General features: G+C 39.9%; 1 protein-coding gene across 4 annotated transcripts in view; it reads left to right on the top strand.

Moving 5' to 3' along the window:
- The first annotated feature begins 372 nt into the window (after nt 1–372).
- The window catches only part of KDM4B (lysine demethylase 4B), a 354,261-nt gene continuing 348,633 nt past the window's right edge, over nt 373–6,000 (top strand). For 2 of the 4 annotated variants that reach the window (XM_033955336.1, XM_033955333.1), the window contains exon 1: nt 990–1,112. The gene's annotated coding sequence lies outside the window, so the exon portion shown is untranslated. The other 2 variants (XM_033955335.1, XM_033955334.1) reach the window with 2 other exon arrangements.

Here is a 6,000-nt window from a genome sequence, read left to right as displayed (position 1 = left end):
GAGTCAAAGGTCACAAACACCTGCTCATATTTGGCTGCTTGAACCTCTCCTTCCCTTCCTCTCCCAAATCTCCACATTTCCTGATAGATTTGGTACCCCCATCTTCTAAGGCAGGGGTAGGCAATTCCGGTCCTCGAGAGACAGAGCCAGGTCAGGTTTTCAGGATATCCACAATGAATATGTATGAGATGGACCGGAATTACATTAGCCATTTAAGTGACCCTCTTGTCCTCCAGCAACCTAGCTATCTACTTACATAAAGAATCACCAATACCCACTCCTCCTAGAGTCTAGGATTATATTGAATGCCACGGAGGACAGGTGCTGGCTACCAGTTTACCTCCTACTTCAACAGTGTGCTACCCTCCTTTTCGGCGATCTCCCTCTTCTAAGGTAGAACAGTACCTCCCAAGCTTTTCTATTCTACCTTTGTAGGTCTTCTCTACCTCTGTCTGCCTCGGCTCCATTAAATCGACTGGGCTCGTGCTCAGAGTTAATTGATCAGGCTCCTGCATATGAACACACCGAGTTCATGCATTTTACGCCTGCTTCCGAAGCACTCTGAATTATTTATTATGCATACAGTACTAAACCAAAATACGCCGCATCCCCAGCAGTTGTGCTTGAGATCACGTACTCACTTCCGCTCAACTGAACAAGAGAGTGGGCGGGACAAATCAGGAATACGTTCAGACTGAGGGCTAATTTCTCCAATAGTATCGCACAACACTTCCTCAAGGCCAATACGAACCTTAACAACGACAAATGAAGCTTCGCCCCTCTATGGGGTTGGCGCTTTCTGATACTTAAACCCTGTCAATCTGAGAATTTCTCCTGTTAATTGGCGGAAAGCCAACCGAAGCGTTAAGCGACCAATAGGTTGTATGTACTGTATATGGTAGCACGCCGGACAGGTTCGTGTCTTCAGGGGCGGGATCAACTTACAGAAGGACCAATGGTGCAGCGCTACATTGTTGACCAGCGGAACGAACAGGAAGGGGAAGGCGGGCCTATAATGGAATTGTCAGTCAGAATTCCACAACCAATAGTGGCTAAGGTTGTGGTGGGACGGAACAGCTGCAAGCCAATGGGCGCGTGTGCTGGAAGCTGTGGTGGGTCATCGCGGATAACTGCTGCTGTTCGGGACAGTGTTGTGTGACTGGACAGCCCGGGGGGAGGGGGGAAAAGGGGGTACTCGGCGACAGTAAGCTTTAGGGGAGAGGTCGCCACCAGCACGGAGGCCTGGAACAGGTAGGAAAATGTGTATGTGATGGTGGTGGCCTGAGCTCAAAGAAGCCGGGCCTGCTCGAGGAGGTGGTAGATAAGGAGAGATTTTGATCTTAGGAGGCGGGGGTGGGAGTGGTTGCGGTTGCGTGCTCTTTATTCATCTCCCCTGCTTAGGATATATGTCCTGTTTCCTCTCTGTCTCCCCCCTCCCTTCCCCCAAAGCAGCAGTATTGTAGGTCGCTCCTCCTTGTACATACATTGTCTTCGGTCGAAGGAGTGAGATTTGCCCCGGGCCGATTCGGAGGGGGGAGGGGCTGATGTTTGGTATTTGTACGTAGTGGTGATTATGAAGTGCCGTATATCCCTTGTGTAAGAAGAGAGAGGTTATTAACTCCCTTCCCCCTTCGTTGGGTGTGAGTGGGGTAGGGTGTTTCTGCTACTCCCTTTCTTTCAGAGGGGGATGTCAGCTGGTCCTAGTTTTATGTTAATACCGAAATCAGGGTTTTTAAAGCTTGCATATGTAACGAAACAAAAACTTATTGGGTGTACTGCAGACTGCTATGGCATGAATTGCTAGAGCCCCCTTGCCCCACTTCGTTTCACATTTTGGTTCTGATGCTTTTGTTTATATTATGATTTCACGTTCCAACCACTTTGGGGGTTTTCTACTCTTCAAAAATTTAACTTTACCCTTTCTGGTTCCTATAGCATGTAATCTGGTTGTGTTCACATTTGATATACTGTATTTTATAATAAATAACTTTGATATTTATTGAAAGGTTGTATGCGAATGTACACTTTAATGATGCTTGGATGCATAAGAAAAAACCTATACAGTAACAGGAAAATAAACTAAATTAAACTAAACTTATGGTGGTAAGCATTCCCAGTCCATATATGTTCCTAAAATAATCATAATGGTTGACTAGGGTTTACCTCCTTTCTTCTAGGATTTTGCTCCTGTATTTGCTTTGGGTGGAGTCAGAACTTAAAGGTTGATGGAATAAACATGTTAGAATCATGCATTTTATCTTCACTATGTAATAACAAAAGTATTTTGAATATGATTAGCACAGAAATTGGGAGCTAACAGGGCAGAGTATACGGGACACAAATATACAGAGGTCTGAGTTATTGACTGGAAGCTTTGCGCCACAAATAATATTAGCGTAGGCTTGACTTCTTGATTCTCTTTTCTCTGCTTCACAGAAATTTCTGGCCCCAAAAATGTTTCTAGTGGTAGCTCATGGAGCCCTAATAAATCCCTAGACCCCCAAAAGCAAATTTTTTAAAGGTGGGTGGTAGGAACAGTATTTACTTGTACTTATTATACCTGTGTTGCCTTTCATCACGAATGGCGTCACCTGACCTGACATAGGGCCAAAAAAATTGGTGCTGACTAGAATGGGTGTGTAGCATGATTCTGTAAAAAGCATTTGCCATATTTAGAATCACGCTTAGATGGCGTACATGTCACTAACATTTAAGCGCCCTCAGTTAGGCCAAGAAAAACCAGGCCTAGATACTTGCGCCTAAAGTTGTACTTAACTTCGAGGAATGCCCATGTTCCTCCCTGGGCCATGCCCCCTTTTGAGAACTAATGCGTCTTGGTTATTGAGAATTTCTTGTTGGTTTCTTTTGTTATGGGAAATGTAAATTTCTAAAAGTAAAAAAAAAGAACTAATGCGCACCACTTCATAGAATGTGCGGACCAAGTTGTGGTGTGTGAGACTTTTAATTAATGTCAATTATGAGGTGTTGGATTGCCAGTTGGTCTTGTTAACTAAGTTGTGCATGCAAATTGACTTTGCGCACTGATTTGCGTGTTCAGCTTATGGCACTTTATACATTATTTGGGGGATAATGCATTCCATGCACACCAAGTGGGGTCTATCTGTTGCTTGTTTGAACTCATGGCCCCATGTTTCTATCCTGACTAGATTGTAGATATAGAAATACAAATTTTAGCTGGTGGTATTAAAGCTGTGCTTTTCTGTCAATTTCAAATATATTTTGGTTGAAGCAGATTGTAGGTAGATATTGTTTATTGAAAGCTTCTATGTAGCTACTAATGACTGGGTAGTCAATTCAGAGCAATTTAAGTAAGCTTATATAATGGTGTTACATTAGCTTCAGTAATGGTGTTATAATACAATACATAAGCTATGATATACAAACTTTTATAATGGTGTTATTGTACAGACTTAGTGTTTCTGTGATGGTTATCCATACATGAAAACTCATAACATCACCACCCCATGCTGTATGAGGTCTTGTCTTATCATATACTATAAAGTATTTCCAAGCTTTTGACTACTAGCATACTCCCCTATGTATTGTCTCACCATGTCATGACCTAAAATGTACTGTCATGCTCTACTGTACATTTCTATATCCTGTTCTACTTTATTATGTAAACCCTGTTCTACTTTATTATGTAAACCCTGTTATGCCTTATTGAGCTTTTCTGGGAGGATGGAATATAAATCCAAATAATTAAATAAATGAGCTTCAGATGGTTTTGGTGCTTTTCATGCATTTACATATCCTTTACTGAGTATACAGTATTTACACACTATCTTCACCCTATATATATATATGCATTTTAGAATACAGTATTTACCGTATATATACATTAATTCTCTGTATATACACTATAATTTTAGTTTCTGTTTTATTATATACTCAACTTTGTGTATTTTTCTGTGTTCACCCTGTCGTGTTCCAATTGGGGATTGTTTGTTCTTAAAAAAATAATATTTTTATTGAAAGTTTTTTTCTTTAAAATACAAAAATGAAATAAACAAATTCTAAGCCCTTCTTTGGCTATTTGAACCAACTTGTTATAACAACAATCCTATTATGTAAACATATAATTACTCTCATCCCAATCTTCCCCTCTTTATCCCTAGATCATCTTTCTAGTATTGTCACATTGTTGTGTTAGCTATTAAATTATTGTCATAATATATTCATACACTAGCTAGCATAAATTGTAATAGTCTCTACTGGAAGCTTGTAGGATCATATCCAATCTCACCCCCAAATCATTAGTAGAATCATAATGTCCATGATATTTATCTGTTAATTGTTCCAATGCTTTCACTGCAATCAATTTCACTCGCCAGTCTTGTATATAGGGGCCTATTGACTGTTTCCATTTTAAAGCACTCGCAGATTTAGCTGCAGCAAGGCAAAGGCTTTTAATTCATCTTTGCCACTGACATCCCTTGTTATTATAAAGACCTAGTAGACATGCCTTTGGATCTAATTTGTTTAGAAAAGCCCAAGCCCTTAGACATATATTTAATAACAGAAGACCAGAAGCATTGTACAAGACTGCAAGACCACCAGATGTGGTAAAATGTTCCCTTAGCAATAAGGCATCTCCAGCAAACATCAGTTGCAACTTGTGGATACATAGCACATATTCGATCTGGAGTATAATACCAGCGTGTGAGATCTTTATAGGCATTTTCTTTAATTAAAGTACATCTGGAAGATTTAGATAACTCCATGAATATTCTTTTCCATTCAGATTTAGTTAATTGAAGTCCCCAAATCGGTTTCCCATGAAATCATGAATTTATGCCTGGTAAATTTGCTGTTGTTAAAAAATCTGTACAACACAGTGATTGATCTTTGTAATATTTGAGGCTCTTTACATAATTTTTCTAAATTCACAAATTCAATTTGACTAATCTCCAACCATCCTTGGTTCTGTAAGTATGGGAATACATATCCAGAAGATAATTGATATGGGTTTTATAATTCCCCAAAGGGCATTATCTCCCCATTTTCGATAAACTTTCTGAACCTTATTAATCCCTGTTGTTCCCATCTAATAAATACTCCTCCCCCTCTGCCTGCCTGTAAGGCTGGCTCAAACCTAATAGCTGAGGAGGAAAATACTACATTATTCCCACCTAAAGATTATCATATCTTATAACAGAGTCCCAATAAGTGAGAGACATAATGGATTTTGAATACATCTCCTATGTAGTAAAGGCTTCAAATGGGATGCCCAGATTAAATGGCGTAAAGGAAAATTCGGAAAACTAGCTTGTTGTATTAATACTCCTGGTGTATCGGGAAAAAATTCCCAGTCAAGAACTTGTTTAATTTGGGCTGCCCAATAATACCAAGTTATATTAGGCATTCCTCTTCCATCCCACTTGGGGCCCTATCACATTAATGATCTAGGCAATCTTGGGGATCCCATACCCCATACAAATCGAGATAACTCTCGCTGAAATATTTGAAGAGTATGCTTTGGAATCAATAAATGTAGGGCTTGACAAAGAAAAAGTATATGAGGTAGTACATTCATTTTAAGCGCCACAATTCTTCAATTCAAATTATACTGTCTATTATTCAAAGCAATAAACGGTACAGCCCCCACCTATCTAAACAATCGCCTAAACTGGAACCTTACAACAAGACAAAGGAGAACTCTGACCCCATTTTCCTACCCCCCACTCAAAAGTACTCAACGCATGAACAAAACTAGACCCCTCCATCACTAACTTGCTGACAGCAACAAGCGACAACAAATCATTTCGAAAGGAAATCAAAACCCGGCTATTCAAAAAACACATCCAGCTATCCTAACTCTCCCCATGCCCTTCCCCCGCCCTCAAAATAACTCCCCTTCAAATTGATACTTATCTTGCATTTTCTCCACAAAGTTTCAACTATGAAACCAGCCCCTAATTGTTATAATTCTGTAACCGGCCAGTTGTCTCCTGATTTCTACTCATATTGTAATTTCTC

The sequence above is a fragment of the Geotrypetes seraphini genome, chromosome 8, assembly GCF_902459505.1.
Source record: "Geotrypetes seraphini chromosome 8, aGeoSer1.1, whole genome shotgun sequence".
Lineage (NCBI taxonomy): Eukaryota > Metazoa > Chordata > Amphibia > Gymnophiona > Dermophiidae > Geotrypetes > Geotrypetes seraphini.
The sequence above is the reverse complement of the archived record's forward strand: the minus strand, read 5'-3'. Positions and strand labels throughout refer to the sequence as shown.